At 47.8% G+C, this 14,444-nt stretch overlaps 1 protein-coding gene across 3 annotated transcripts in view; it reads left to right on the forward strand.

The window, feature by feature from the left end:
- The first annotated feature begins 6,008 nt into the window (after positions 1 to 6,008).
- Positions 6,009 to 14,444, forward strand: part of NUTF2 (nuclear transport factor 2) — a 122,833-nt gene continuing 114,397 nt past the window's right edge. The window contains exon 1 of one of the 3 annotated variants that reach the window (XM_077458018.1): positions 6,009 to 6,139. The gene's annotated coding sequence lies outside the window, so the exon portion shown is untranslated. Of the gene's footprint in view, positions 6,187 to 14,444 lie in introns of all 3 variants that reach the window. The other 2 variants (XM_077458000.1, XM_077458009.1) reach the window with 2 other exon arrangements.

Genomic DNA, 14,444 nt, shown 5'->3' on the forward strand with positions numbered 1-14,444 from the left:
TATAGTCATATTTTTAACTTTTACCTACAGGTAGGGATGAGCTTCGTGTTCGAGTCGAACATACGTTCGACTCGAACATCGGCTGTTCGCCGAATTCTGAACGTTATGGGCCGTTCGCGCCAAATTCGTGTGGCGCTCAAAGCCCACAATGCACTGCGATGGCGCAGTGCATTGCTGGCTCATGATTGGCCAAGCATGCACTGTGACCCCACATGCTTGGCCAATCACAGCGCCGGCAGCGAGGAGAGCCATGATTGGCCACAGGCAGGATGCCTGTGGCCAATCATAGCTCAGGCAGTGTAGTACACGCCCCACACTATATAAGGCCCCCAGCGCGGCGGCCTTGTGTAGTGTGTTGGCGTCTGTAGCAGTTAGTGGGTGTTCTGTGTACCTTCAACACAGTATACACCGATTGTTATCGGCCGATTTTTCGTTCTTGCTCTTCTGTAGTGGTTGTTGTCTGCGTGCCCTGACCGCAGTATACACCTCTATATTCACCTATATAGCTAGCGATATATCTATCTTTTATAATAGAGCTTGCAGTCAGTGTTAGGAGATTGTGCGTGCTGTCTGTGTGCTCTGAACGCAGTATACACCGCTATATCCACCTATATAGCTAACTATCTTGCTCGTTTTAAATAGAGCTTTCAGTCAGTGTTAGGAGATTATGCGTGCTGTCTGCGTGCTCTGAACGCAGTATACACTGCTATATCCACCTATATAGCTAACTATCTTGCTCGTTTTAAATAGAGCTTTTAGTCAGTGTTAGGAGATTGTGCGTGCTGTCTGCGTGCTCTGAACGCAGTATACACCGCTATATCCACCTATATAGCTAACTATCTTGCTCGTTTTAAATAGAGCTTTCAGTCAGTGTTAGGAGATTGTGCGTGCTGTCTGCGTGCTCTGAACGCAGTATACACCGCTATATCCACCTATATAGCTAACTATCTTGCTCGTTTTAAATAGAGCTTTCAGTCAGTGTTAGGAGATTTTGCGTGCTGTCTGCGTGCTCTGAACGCAGTATACACCGCTATATCCACCTATATAGCTAACTATCTTGCTCGTTTTAAATAGAGCTTGCAGTCAGTTGTAGGAGATTGAGCTACACTTTAAAAATGTACCAGTTGAAAATTACAAACAGATTCAACTTAACACAACAAATCTACACAGTCCCTGTCTTGCTTGCACCGCCTGTATACTGCTGTTCTGAGTATATAGGGCCTGGGGGCCACACGTATTTCCTTTTTTTAATATGGGTACAGGGTTCCCCTTAATATGCGTACAAGACCCAAATGGGATGGTAATGGGCAGGGAGGGCTACCCATGCCATTTTTCACAATGATTTTCAACCATATTGCAGGAACCAGATATAACATTAAAACCGCAAGCAGTTTTAAATGACGTTATTTCCGTTAAATGTCATTTTGTGCAGGGACTGTTCTAAACACGGGAAACATGTGGCACTTCACAGGCATACTACAGACACCCCCCAGGCACGATATTTAAAGGAATATTTCACTTTTTTTTTCACTTTAATCGTCATTAAAATCAGTGCTCCCGCCAAAACGGCCATTTTTAAAACTTTTTTTGCATTTTCCCATGTCCCCTGGGGCAGGAGCCAGGTCCCCAAACCCTTTTTGGGACAGTATTTTGCATATTAGCCATTAAAATTAGCACTTTTAATTTCAAACGTTCGAGTCTCATAGACTTCAATGGGGTTCTAACGTTCGAACGAATTTGGGGTCCGTTCAAAAGTTCTGGTGCGAACCGAACCGGGGGGTGTTCGGCTCATCCCTACCTACAGGTAAGCCTATAATAAGTACCTGTACGGTTTAGGAGATATTCCCCTCACAATGAGCCGCTGACTTCAGCGGCGAATGCGCTCCAGGGATTCTTGGCTGACAGCTCGGGAGACGCCAGACCCTGCCGGGAAGAAAAGTGACAACATCGCGGCTCCGGCCACTCACAGCGCCAGAGTCGCGACACCCGGAAGACACGCCGAGGGAGCATGTCAGCTCCCTCGGCGTGGACCGAGTGAGATGCCGGCGCATCGTTCTAAGGTATTTCATAATGAGCGGTGTGTACTAGCTCATTATGCCTTTTCCCTTACAGGTGTGGAAAGAAAAAAAAAGTCAGCGGGTTTACTCCCGCTTTAACTACAACGAAAAAACATGTGTTTATGTGTATAAGATTTACCCGCAATCCCATGTTTTTCGAACACAATTAAAGCGGGAGTCCACCGGGACTCCGCGTTTTTTTTTTTTTTTTTAAAAGCCAGCAGCTACAAATACTGCAGCTGCTGACTTTTAAATAGTGACACTTACCTGTCCAGCGCGCCCGCGATGTCGGCACCCGAAGCCGATCGCTCGCTCGTGCCGCCGCCATCATGGGTATGAGAATCAGGAAATGGAGCCTCTCGGCTTCATTTCCCGGTTCCCTACTGCGCATGCGCGAGCCGCGCGGCGCAATCCGAATGGTCCCCGCTGCCTCTGGGAGCTGTGTGTTTCCCAGCAGGCAGCGGGGCACTTGCTGAAGGGGGCGGGCGCTTGCGGAAAGGGGCGTAACGTACGCCCCTTTCCGCAGAGAGCTAGCCCGGAAGTGGGTGCAGTTACCTGGATTATCCAGGTAACTGCACCCCCTCCCCCCTGAAAGGTGCCGATTGTGGCGCCGGAGGGGGAGGGGGATTCCGATGAGCGGAGGTCCATTTTAGGGTGGACCTCCGCTTTAAGAGGGAGAATGAGAATCTGCTGCCTGCTGAAAAAGTACTGTTATTTTCAAGCTAAATAATATATTTATATGCTATATGTTATAACATAATCATTTATTATTTATCTATTTACTGTGAAATTACTGGTTGGAAGTTATAACTTAAAACTTTAGTAATTTGTCCGTTAAGCCACCTGCTTGTGTACAGATCTTGAAAATATAGTAAATTACCTTAACCTCTTGCCATCCGCGCTATAGCGGAATGACGGCCACAGCACGGACCTGAATCTCCGGTAGGCCGTCATATGACAGCCTCCCCTTTGCACGCACACCCTGCAGGGCGCGCGCCCGGGGCGCGCTGTGATCACTGAGTCGCCAAGACTCGGGTGATCACAGATCCGAGAAAGGGGGCCGGTCCCGGTCCCTTACCACGTGATCAGCTGTCAGCCAATGGCAGCTGATCACATGATCTAAACAAAAGCTCAGTATTCGCTTTTTTTTCCTCTCACGCTAACAGCGCGAAGAGAAAAAAAAGCCGATCGCCGGCTTATCTGCAAGGGACTTCGGTCCCGAAGAGGAAGAGGCAATTCTGCCTCATCTGTGCCACCAGTGCTCCCTGCCAGTGCCACCTGCCATTGCCACCTGCTAGTGCCCACAGTGCCCACCAGTGCTACCTATTAATGCCCATGAGTGCCACCTATCAATGCCCACAAGTTCCACCTATCAATGCCCACCAGTGGTACCAATCAGTGCCACCTAGCAGTGCTTGCAGTGTAACCAACCAGTGCTGATCAGTGCCCATTATTGCCACCCATCAGTGCCCATCACTGCCTCCCATCAGTGCCCATCACTGCCACCTATCGGTGCCCATCACTGCTGCCTCATCAGCATACATCAATGAAGGAGAAAAATTACCTGTTTGCAAAATTTTATAACAAAATATTTTAAAAAAATTAAAAATTTGTTCTTTTTACATTACATTTTTTAACAAAAAATAAAAACCGCGTTGGTGATCAAATACCACCAAAAGAAAGCTCTATTTGTAGGAAAAAAACGATAAAAATGTCATTTGAGTACAGTGTTGTATGACCGCGCAATTGTCCTTCAAACTGCATCAGCGCTGAAAGCTGAAAATTGGTCTGAACAGGAGGGGAGTTTAAGTGCCCAGTAAGCAAGTGGTTAAAACAATATATAATAATTATTTGTATATTACTTATGATAATTAAACCCATGCCACCCAGGCCAATTTTGACACTTCTCCTACATGTAAAAATCATCATTTTTTTTGCTAGAAAATTACTTAGAACTCCCAAACATTATATATATTGTTTTAGCAGACACATTATGGAATAAAATAGTGGTCGTTGCAACTTTTAATGTAACGCGATGTTTGTGCAGCAATTTTATTAAAGTGTTTTTTTTGGGGGTGGAAAAAAACTGTTTCATGAATAAAAAAAACAACATTAACGTTAGCCCAATTTTGTTGTATAATGTGAAAGATGATGTTATGCCGAGTAGATAGATATCTAACATGTCACACTTTAACCACTTACGTCCGCCTGCCTTCATTATACAGTGGCTCTTTGAAGTGGAATATTGTTGCTATGGCAGCAGCTAGCTGCTATAACCCCGGTATCCACTTCTTTAGCGGGCGGTCCACTTTCAGATAAAAGTGGTTTCAGTGGCGGATTCACCGTAAGATCACTTTTATCAGTGGTGGGAGAGGGCACCCCTCCCACCGCGCTCTGGTGCCCTCTGCTGCTTACCGGAGCTACCGGCAGCAGTGAAGGCGATCGGGTCCTTTCCTCTGCTTGGCATGGAGCTGAGTGAGGAGAAGATGGCCCCCACCCTGCTCCATACCATTGCAGGGCGAAAGTGACGTAAAAAAAGTCACTAGCTTTTGACCACTTCCCGCTCAAGGTACGTCATATGACGTCCTTGACTTTTAGTGGGGATATCTGAATGATGCCTGCAGCTTCAGGCATCATCCAGATATCATCTATTAGAGCCAGCGATTCTGTGCACTATAAGAGCAGCAGTTCCATCGCTTGATCGTTCTTACAGGCGATGCCTCCCGCTGCCCTCCGGTGCTTCTCCTGGCTCTCCCGTGCCACTGGGGACCCAGAGAAAGAATCTGCCGCTGCCGGATGAAGAGCATAGAGGTTTCTGGTGACCATCTCTATGACCATCGGAGGCCTGGGCACAACGTTATGACGTTATGTCCTGCCCGTGGTTGTAAACAAAGCTTTGATCGCAGCTGGAAAGCATGGGATCGTTCGTTTCAGCAATTCCTATTGTGCTGCGCGGCTCGCGTATGTGCAGTAGGGAACAGGGAAGTGAAGCCGATTCGCTTCACTTCCTGATTCCCTCACCTAGAATGGTGGCGGCAGCAGCCGAGAGCCGAGCGATCGATCGGCCTCGGCTGCCGGCATTGCTGGAACCCGGGACAGGTGAGTGTCCATTTATTAAAAGTCAGCAGCTGTAGTATTTATAGCTGCTGGCTTTTAATATTTTTTTTTTAGGTGGAATCCCTCTTTAAGAGGTCATGTTGTGCTATTTTTCTATTACAAGGGATGTTTACATTTCTTGTAATAGGAATGGAAGTGACACAATTTTTTTTTTTTGAAGAACAGTGTAACAGTGAATCCATGCGTCCGGCGCCCCGTATGTAGATTAGGGGCATTGAATTAGGGGGGTGGCGCCGCCAATGATTACTTTTAAGGATAAGCTCACACGCAGAGTCTGCCAGGAAGTTGGCACTACGGAGCGCTAATCACAGGCAGTGAACCACTGGGGGTTATTTATGAAAGACAAATCCACTTTGCATTGAAAGTGCCCTTGGAAGTGCAGTCGCTCTAAATCTAAGGGGTAGATTTGAATTGAGGGGAAGCTCTGCTGATTTTATCATCCAATCATGTGCAAGCTCCCATTGTGTCGATGCACGGCTGCAGAGATCAGGAAACGTCTCACTGCCTGTGATTGGCGCTGTGTGGTGCCGACTTCCTAGCGGGCTCTGCACGTGCGATTTGCGAACTCGCCTGAGCTCATCCCTAATTACTACCAGAACTTTACTACTGCTTTATGCAATGCAGCCCCAGTGCTGTGAAAGAGCCCGGATGGGACACAAGTACAGTTGTGTCATTTTTGATAGTTTTATTGCAAATCATTTAATAATATTTTTGGAAAGTTTTCTGTAGTTCTTGATTGATTTCAAAACTTAAGGCGCTGACTTCAAAAATGCAGGACATGCGAAAAGCCATCTCTGTGTAAAATTCTGTACTTCTGTACGTTAGTAAGAAACTACAAGTCCCGGCACCACTTGCGCCCGGGATCCGCCCAGTGAAGGCGGGGCACGTTCTCAACGGAGGAAGGTGGAGATAGCGGGAGTGTTCGCGAGTGGCGGGGGACCTAGCAGAGCTCGGCCGGGTGCTGGGTAAGGCGTTCAGCTGGTCTCTCACGTCTTCTTCTGTCACACTCGGGGTGGGTCGCGGTGATTACATGGTGCAGACCTCTGACCCGCTTTAGCTGTATGTTCGGTTCTGTCTGTTTCCATGACTTGTGTGGGAAGCATGGCGGAGATGTGGGCCTCGTGTGGAGCATGGTGTTGAACTCTGGGATTGGCCATAGATGTGTGTGTGGTATTTGGTTTGGGCGGTGTTGTCATGGTGTTTAAACAATATTGGCGTTTTTCTAGTGACAGTGAAGCGCTGTGAATGCTAGTCGTTGGAATGGCTCTCAGTCATGGAGGGGACGTCATGTATGAAGTTGGTGAGGAGCACATGAAGAGCCTTGTCCGGCCCCCACTACAAGCACTCAGTTCAAACTACATTTCGGAAGTGCGGGCTGCGCTCGGGCTATTTTAGGCCTAAATGGAATGTGAAAGCTATTCAGACTTTCTGCCCAGTGTATCCCTAGAGCGGGCTGTGAGTGCTCCATGGAGAGTCTGTAGAGTCCTCAACCTTGTTTTTGGTGAATCATTTCTTTCATGAACTCAGGGTCTCTATTCATTCCCTAATAAATATCACTCCCCTCCTTCCCATGATCGCAAAATACAAGGTTTTAACCCTTTCATTGGCAGGTCCCTTTTATTATTTTTCACAATTTATATAGTGCCATCAGCTTACGCTTTACCATGTAGAGGGGGGACTGCACAATACAGAAGGCACAAGATAAAGCTTACATTCTAAAGGGAGGGGGTGGTGGTACAAAAGGTAATAAATGCAGGGAATGATTTGATGGGGTTGTTAGGTGGGTGTGGGATAGGCTTCCCTGAATAAGTCACTTTTCAGGGATCTCCTAAGGTGGACAGGTTATTGGCTGATCACATATACTGGAGGGAATTCCAGAGGATGGGAGAGGCTCTGGAGAAGTCCTGAAGACACGCTTGAGAAGAGGTAACAAGGGAGCTCTTGTGTAGGAGGTCCTGGGAGGAGGGGATGATTTGGTCAAGATCTGCAGATTGGGTTGGTGATGTAGCTGGGGGCGATGAGGTTAGCATTTTGAATTTTATATGGTGGGGTAGGGGATCCCAGGGAAGGAATTGGCAGAGAGGCGCAGCAGTCGCAGATTGATTAGTGAGGTTTCTTAGTCTAGCAGTAGCGTTCATAATAGACTGAGGGGGGGGGGGGGGGTAGCCTGCATAAGGGTAGGCTATTTAAAGTGGTTGTAAACCCTCCCCCACAACTTTGTCCCACGTAAATCAGCATAAAAAACCTGAATGAACACTTGTCGATATCTCCTTACTTAGTATTGTTGTAATCCTTTTTGTTCTTTAGAATGACATCACTGAACATGCCCAGATCTCCCCTGATTTACGCCACACTCTCTGTCTTATCTGTTATCAGGACTTCCTACACACAACACTGAACTCCCAGGAGGCTGCTAATCACTCAGAGCTTCCTTCTATACACCATGTGACCTCATACAGTGTAAGGCCCCTTTCACACATGCGGACATTATGTCCGTATTTCATCCATCCTTTTGCAGATGAAATATGGACATGCATGCATTCCTATGGGATAGCGGGTGTCTGTGGATAAAAATCCACAGACACCTACTATCGTCCGCCTCTGCTATTGTCCTATTCTGCAGACGTAGGAAAATCCTATTTTTCTATCCATCTGCAGAGCGGATCAGATGAACACAGACAGACGGTCCGTGCTCATCCGATCCCCCATAGAGGAGAGCGGAGAGCTGACAGGGCAGTCCCTGTGCAGAGACCGCCCTGTCCACCACTGGCTCAGCAGGGACAATGGAGCGATCCCTGCTGAGCAAGCGGATCATCACGGGGTGGATCATTACTGATTCGTCCCGTGTGAAAGGGGCCTAAAGCAGGGCATGGGACAGAAATAACTGCAGTCTTATCAGCTGAAGCTGATAGGATTCATACAGGCAAACACTAGGTAATCAGCACAAGTAAATACTATGAAATAGAACAAATCGGCTATGAACAGGGAAGCAGGGTTGCCATAGAAACATTGGATTGAGAAGGAGGCTTGGTTAACACTACAGGAAGGGCTCAATGTAAGGGCGGAAATACACTCCACTGTGGACTCAGAAAACAATACTTAAGATGGTGCTGCTTAACCCCTGGAAACAAGATTTTTAAAGGGGAGGTCCACCCTAAAGTGGACCTTCCGCTCATCAGAACCCCCCTCCGGCGCCACAATTGGCACCTTTCAGGGGGGAGGGCGGGGCAGATACCTGTACAGTACAGGTATCTGCACCCACTTCCGGGATAGCTCCCTGCAGAAAGGGGGGTAGATTACACCCCTTTCCGAAAGTCCCCCGCTGCCTGCTGGGAAACACACAGATCCCAGAGGCAGCGGGTCCATCCTTATTGCGCAGCGTGACTCGCGCATGCGCAGTAGGGAACCGGGAAATGAACCTGAAAGGCTTCACTTCCTGATTCCCATACCCAAGATGGCGGCGGCAGCACCCGAGAGACGATCGAGAGATCGGCTTCGGGTGCCGACATCGTGGGCGCGCTGGACAGGTAAGTGTCACTATTTTAAAAAGTCAGCAGCTGCAGTATTTGTAGCTGCTGGCTTTTAAAAAAAAAAAACGCGGAGTCCCGCTTTAAAGTTTCTTTAAACAGTTAGTAATATGCGATTTGGGCTGGATTACAGTGGCTATAGTTTGGTAATGGACTAAATGAAAAGAAGCATCAGAGTGGGAGAGTTTACTTTCTCTTTAAGGAGATAGTTGCAGTAATGAATAAGTTGCTTTGTGGTGTCATTAGTCAGGAAGGGTCGAATTCTGGAGATGTTGCCGAGGTTGAGGCAGCGGGATTTTGACTCCAGCAAAGATCAGTTCCATACCAGAGCTGGTACGGATGGTCAGGTCAAAAGCGAATCCTTCAATTCTCCTTTGCATGAGGTTATTAGGAAAGATGATAGCTGCATTTGAAGCAGTCCCCTGTGCCCAGTTCCATTCAAAACTGTTGCAAAACGGAATCCTCTCGGCTTGTAACAAGACAATCCAAGCTTTGGACTTGCCAATGCAGCTGTCCTCAAGAGTGTCTCGAAGCCTCGGTTACGAAGCCAGAATTTGCTGAAGGGGAAATCATTCAGACCAATAATCTGGAAAGTAGTAATAACAGATGCCAGCCTCTCAGGCTGGGGAGCGGTATTATAGGAGACGACTGTCCAGGAACAGTGGTCAAAACTCGATAGATCCCTGCCCATCAACATCCTAGAGATTTGGGCAATGTATCTGGCTCTGAAAACCTGGACCTCTCAGGTTAAAGAATTGTCCAGTCTGGTTTCGATCCAACAATACCACGGCTGTGGCCAATATCAATCACCAAGAGTCTCTCAGCTCAGAGACTGGTGAACCATATCCTAACTTGGGCATAAAGGAATGCCCCATCCCTATCGTCAGTTTTCATTCCAGAGGTAGAAAATTGTCAGGCGGACTATTTAAGTCGCCAGCAGTTATTCCTTGGGGAATGGTCTCCAGCCCCCACCCCCAAGTGTTTTGGGCTGTTTGGCAAAGACTGGGGACTCCGGACATAGATCTTCTAGCATCCAGATTAAACATGAAGTTTGTCAACTTTTTGTCCAGAACAAGGGATCCACTTGCATATGCAACAGACACGCTGCTAACTCTGTGGGATCAGTTTTCACTTATCTACCCCCCCCATTCAGTTGCTGACTCGACTTTGCAGGATCAAGCCGGTAATTCTGGTAGCGCCACCATGGCCCAGAAGGTCATGGTACACAGAGATCGTAAAGATGGCAGTGGAGGGTCCTTGGCCTCTCCCTCTAAGGCCAGACCTGCTATTGCATGGGCCGATATTCTATCCTACTTTACGAACACTAAATTTAACGGCTTGTCTATTGAAACCCACATTATGAAGAAGCGTGGGCTTTCCAGGTCTGTTATCTCAACTTTAATCAATGCAAGGAAACCAGTTTCCAGAGATGTATATTATAGAGTTTGGAAAGCTTAAAGGGATTGTAAAGAGAATTTTTTTTTTTTTTAAATAACAAACATGTTAAACTTACCTCCACTGTGCAGCTCGTTTGGCACAGAGTGGCCCCGAACCTGCTCTTCTGGGGTCCCTCGGCGGCTGTCTCGGCTTCCTCCCTCAGATGCTTCTCACGTTCATGCGAACTCCCTCGCATGGTGAGAAGCATCTGCGGGCGCGCTCCCGTGATACAGCCGGCGGCTATAGCCACTCGCTGTATCACACGGCCCCGGGGCTCCGCGTCAGTGGATGTGATTGACAGCAGCGCGAGCCAATGGCTGCGCTGCTTTCCATCCACTCCAGCCAATCAGCCGCCAGGCTGATCGGTGGAAAGGATGTCAGGGGACGAGCGCGCGACTTTCGAGGGGTGAGGTAAGTAAAACGGGGGGGGGGGGGGGGGGCTGGGAGCGCCGGGACTGTCAGATGTTTTTTCACCTTAATGCATTAAAGAGGAGCTGCACAAAAAAAAAAATATTAAAAGCCAGCAGCTACTAATATTGCAGCTGCTGACTTTTAATAATATCACACTTACCTGTCCCAGGTTCCAGCGATGTCGGTGGCAGATGACGAGCGATCGCTCGTCTCGCTGCAGCCACCGCCGCCATCCTCTGTCAGGGAATCGGGAAGTGAAGCAAGAGGGCTTCACTGCCCGGTTCCCTACTGCGCATGCGCGAGTCGCGCTGCGCTGGTTCCCCGCTGTGTCTCTGGGAACTGTGTGTTTCCCAGAACACAACGGGGGGGGGGGGGGCGGAGCCATGCGGCGGTCTGGCCGGAAGTGGGTGCAGTTACCTGGATTGTCCAGGTAACTGCACCCCCCTCCCCCCCGAAAGGTGCCGATTGTGGCACCGGAGGGGGGCAGGGATAATACTAGCGGAACTTCCCCTTTAGGGTGAAGAACCGCTTTAAGGTGAAAAAACATTTACCTTTACAACTTTAAGTTTCCTGGTGTGAATCAAAGGGTTGGCACCCTCTGAGATATGTTATAGGCAGAATACTTGCCTTTCTACAATTGGGTGTAGAGATGAAGTTGCCACTAAGCACTATTAAAGTGTGTGTGTGTTTTTTTTTTTTTTTTGTCTGGCACAATAGAGAGTATGGGATTTCAGACCAGCTGTGCCCAGTCTTGTCACAAAGAGTTAATTCAGCTCTGAGCAATCCTCATATCTTTTTTTTCAGTGAAATAAAAACTGACAAACTGTAAAATCTTTGTCTGATTCACTGGCGATTTACATATCTCATGCACTAGCCTAAGACATGCATTATTTTTTAATTCCCACCCCCACTCCTTCAGCAGCTCTGCAAGGATTGGCTGTTCCACACCTCAGCATGATTTAGCATGCTGAAGTCATGTGGACACTTTTCAAAAACCTCCAGTTGAACCATTACTGCATGTTCCCATAGTCCTGACCAGGAAGCAGTTATTTTTGGTTGCTATATCCACAGCAAGGAGGGTTTCAGAATTGGCTGCTCTTTCTTGTAATGAGCCATATTTGATTATTCATCAGGCTTTCATCTGAATGAAGATATTGTCCTGCCATCGTTTTTCTCAAAACCATGTTCCAGGGAAGTAGTAGTGAGAGCAGTGAAAATCTAAAGAAAACTGCTCAGCTTCATAACACTGATGTCTTATTTATTCTGGCAAAAGGACCTAAAAAAGGGCAGGCAGTGTTGAAATCCACTGTTGCTAACTCAATTCGGCATTTTATAATTCAAACTTATGATTTCAGGGGTAAGATTTCCCCTATTCAAGTTAAGGCGTGGTCAGTGCTTCTTGGGCACAGCGGGGTATCCCGGATCTCCTGTGTTCACATACCTCATGCCTTTCCTTCCACCCAGTCAGGTAAAGGGGTGCGGAGGAATAGCAGTATAAAACCTCTGGTGAACCAGGCAGAGGCATCACGACTCTCCCTTCTCTATTCCTCCCGGACGGAATCGTCAAGGAGTGGGTATGGAAAGAGGATGCAGTCACACCCTTAACACTGGAGGAGGCTACAGGTGGTGAGTCCTCTTCCATATGAAAAATGGAGTAAGAGGGGTGGGAGTCACAGGAGAGACGTTTGTGAAGACTATTATAAGGGTGTCATGTCTTTTTGTCTCCTTAGAACCTGACGGCTCTGCTCAAGGGGTTCACAAGGCTAGGGGTAAAAACCCCCAGAACAAAAAGGTGTGGGAATTGTAGTGGTAAGCTCTCAACAGACGATGCTAAAACTTTTTGTTATAAGTGCATTCATAAGCTGTCGAGTAAGGAAACCTCATAGGTTTTGAAGGATTTCCTTGTACTTCAGTCTCAGATGCTTTCTACCCTCCAATCTCTCAAGACGGCTATAACGCCTAGGGAAGTGCAGAGGACAGAGGACAAAGAAATCCTGTCCTCTAGAAGAGATACTTCCTCTCAGGAAGGTGTTTGAGATGGGTCAGCCTCGCAGAGCAGCCCATCCTCGGTTACCTCAGGAGTGGAGGAACTTGGAGTCAGGAAGATTCTCTAAAAGAGGGGGAAGACTCAGATTCTGAGAGCCAGGCTAATGACAGTCCTAGAGCAAGGACTGTTGCTTGGAGGATATGGGTCAGTTACTCGGGGTGATCTATGTCTCTGAGGATATCCCAGAACCTCCGGTTCAGGCGACAGCCAGGGATAAGATGTACGGGGATTGGGAAAACCGCAATCAATGGTATTCCCAGTCCATCAGGCTCTATAGGAGGTGATATTGAGAGAGTGGAAAGACCCAGAAAGAAAGCTTCTTAGGCCGCGTACACACGGGCGTACTGTTCGCCCAACTTAGTCCGCTGAACAGTGTTTCAGCGGACAGTCCGCTCGTGTGTGGGCTTCAGCGGACAGTTTCAGCGGACAGTCTGACGAACAAAGTTTTTCGGAATTTCCGTAAGACAGTCCGCTGAAACTTGCTTTCAGCGGACAGTCCGCTCGTGTGTAGGCTTGTTCGACAAAGTTTCGCGCATGCTCAGAAAGGATTTACACGGCGAAGGTTGCATTGCAGTGTATTGGACGTCGAATTTCTCGTCCCGTCGTACGTGCCATTCACGTCATCGCGCACGCTTTCAGCGGACTGTTCGTTCATCGTGTGTGGTCAAGTCCGTTCATGCAAATTTTGAGCGGACTGTTTGTCGGATTGTTTGACGAACAAAGTTGGGCCTTAGACTCAAGACTTGGAAGAGAAGGTTTCCCTTTGGGGAGGAAGAACAGAAGTTTTTCAAGACCCCCCAAATTAGATGCAGCCCTGTCACAGGTCTCTAAAAAAAATCTGATCTAACATTTGAGGATTCCGGTAATTTAAAAGACTAAATGGACAGAAGGGTGGAGACGCGTTGAGAAGATTGTGGGATGCCTTGGCGTCGGCTTGCATGGCAAGAAACGTGGATGCATGGTTAGGCAGACTCTCCAGCCATGTTTCTAGAGGGAATAATACTCAAGAAGTCACAGATTCTGAGAGAGGCAGGAAGTTTTTTCATCCCTCTAACCAGTTCAAAAGCAAAAAGGAATAGAAGGTGGGGGAAGGGAAAGAGCATGCAAAAAGGTAGCCTGCTCTTTTCTGGACCTAAAGATACCACCAAGCAGTCCAAGTGACACCACCGTTGGGGTAGGGGGAAGACTGGCTCACTCTCCGGAAGTCCCTATATCTTGCAGATCTTGACAGAGGGGAACCATCTGGAACTTCTCTCCCCCTCAAAACTTTTTTTTCTGACCCGTCTCCCCAAGGAGTCTTTAAGGGCTGCATGGCTGTCGGACAGTTTGCAGGGACTGGCGTTCCAGGAGGTGATCGTTCCCATGCCCCTGGAAGAGTGTTACCAGGGATTTTTCTCCCATGTTCTTGTTGTTCAAAAACCATCATGGAAATTTCGCCTGATATTGAATCTCAGTAAACTGAACAGGTTTTTGTGACTAAAGACCTTCCTGATGGAGAGACTTTAAACGGTACGCAGGCATCTATTAAAAGATGCGTTCCTAGCCACGATAGATCTGAGGGATGCTTACCTTCACATTCCGATTGCCAAGGAACACCAGTCCCTGCTGAGGTTTGCAGTCCTTATGAGCAGAGGAATTCAACATTGGCAATTCTGAGCTCTCCCCTTTGTATTGACAGGAAGCCCAAGGATCTTCACAAAGGTCTTGGCCCAAGTTGTAGCTTTTGTACATCTACAGGGGGTGTCACTTATACCATACCTAGACGACCTATTGGTATATGGGCAGTCTCAAGAGCAAGTGAAAGTAGACGTAGACAGTGATCTCTACCCTGGAAACCTTGGGCTGGAT

Source organism: Lithobates pipiens, unplaced genomic scaffold (assembly GCF_037356315.1).
Source record: "Lithobates pipiens isolate NorthernLeopardFrog02 unplaced genomic scaffold, aLitPip1_a1.2 Scaffold_10, whole genome shotgun sequence".
Taxonomy (NCBI): Eukaryota; Metazoa; Chordata; class Amphibia; order Anura; family Ranidae; genus Lithobates; species Lithobates pipiens.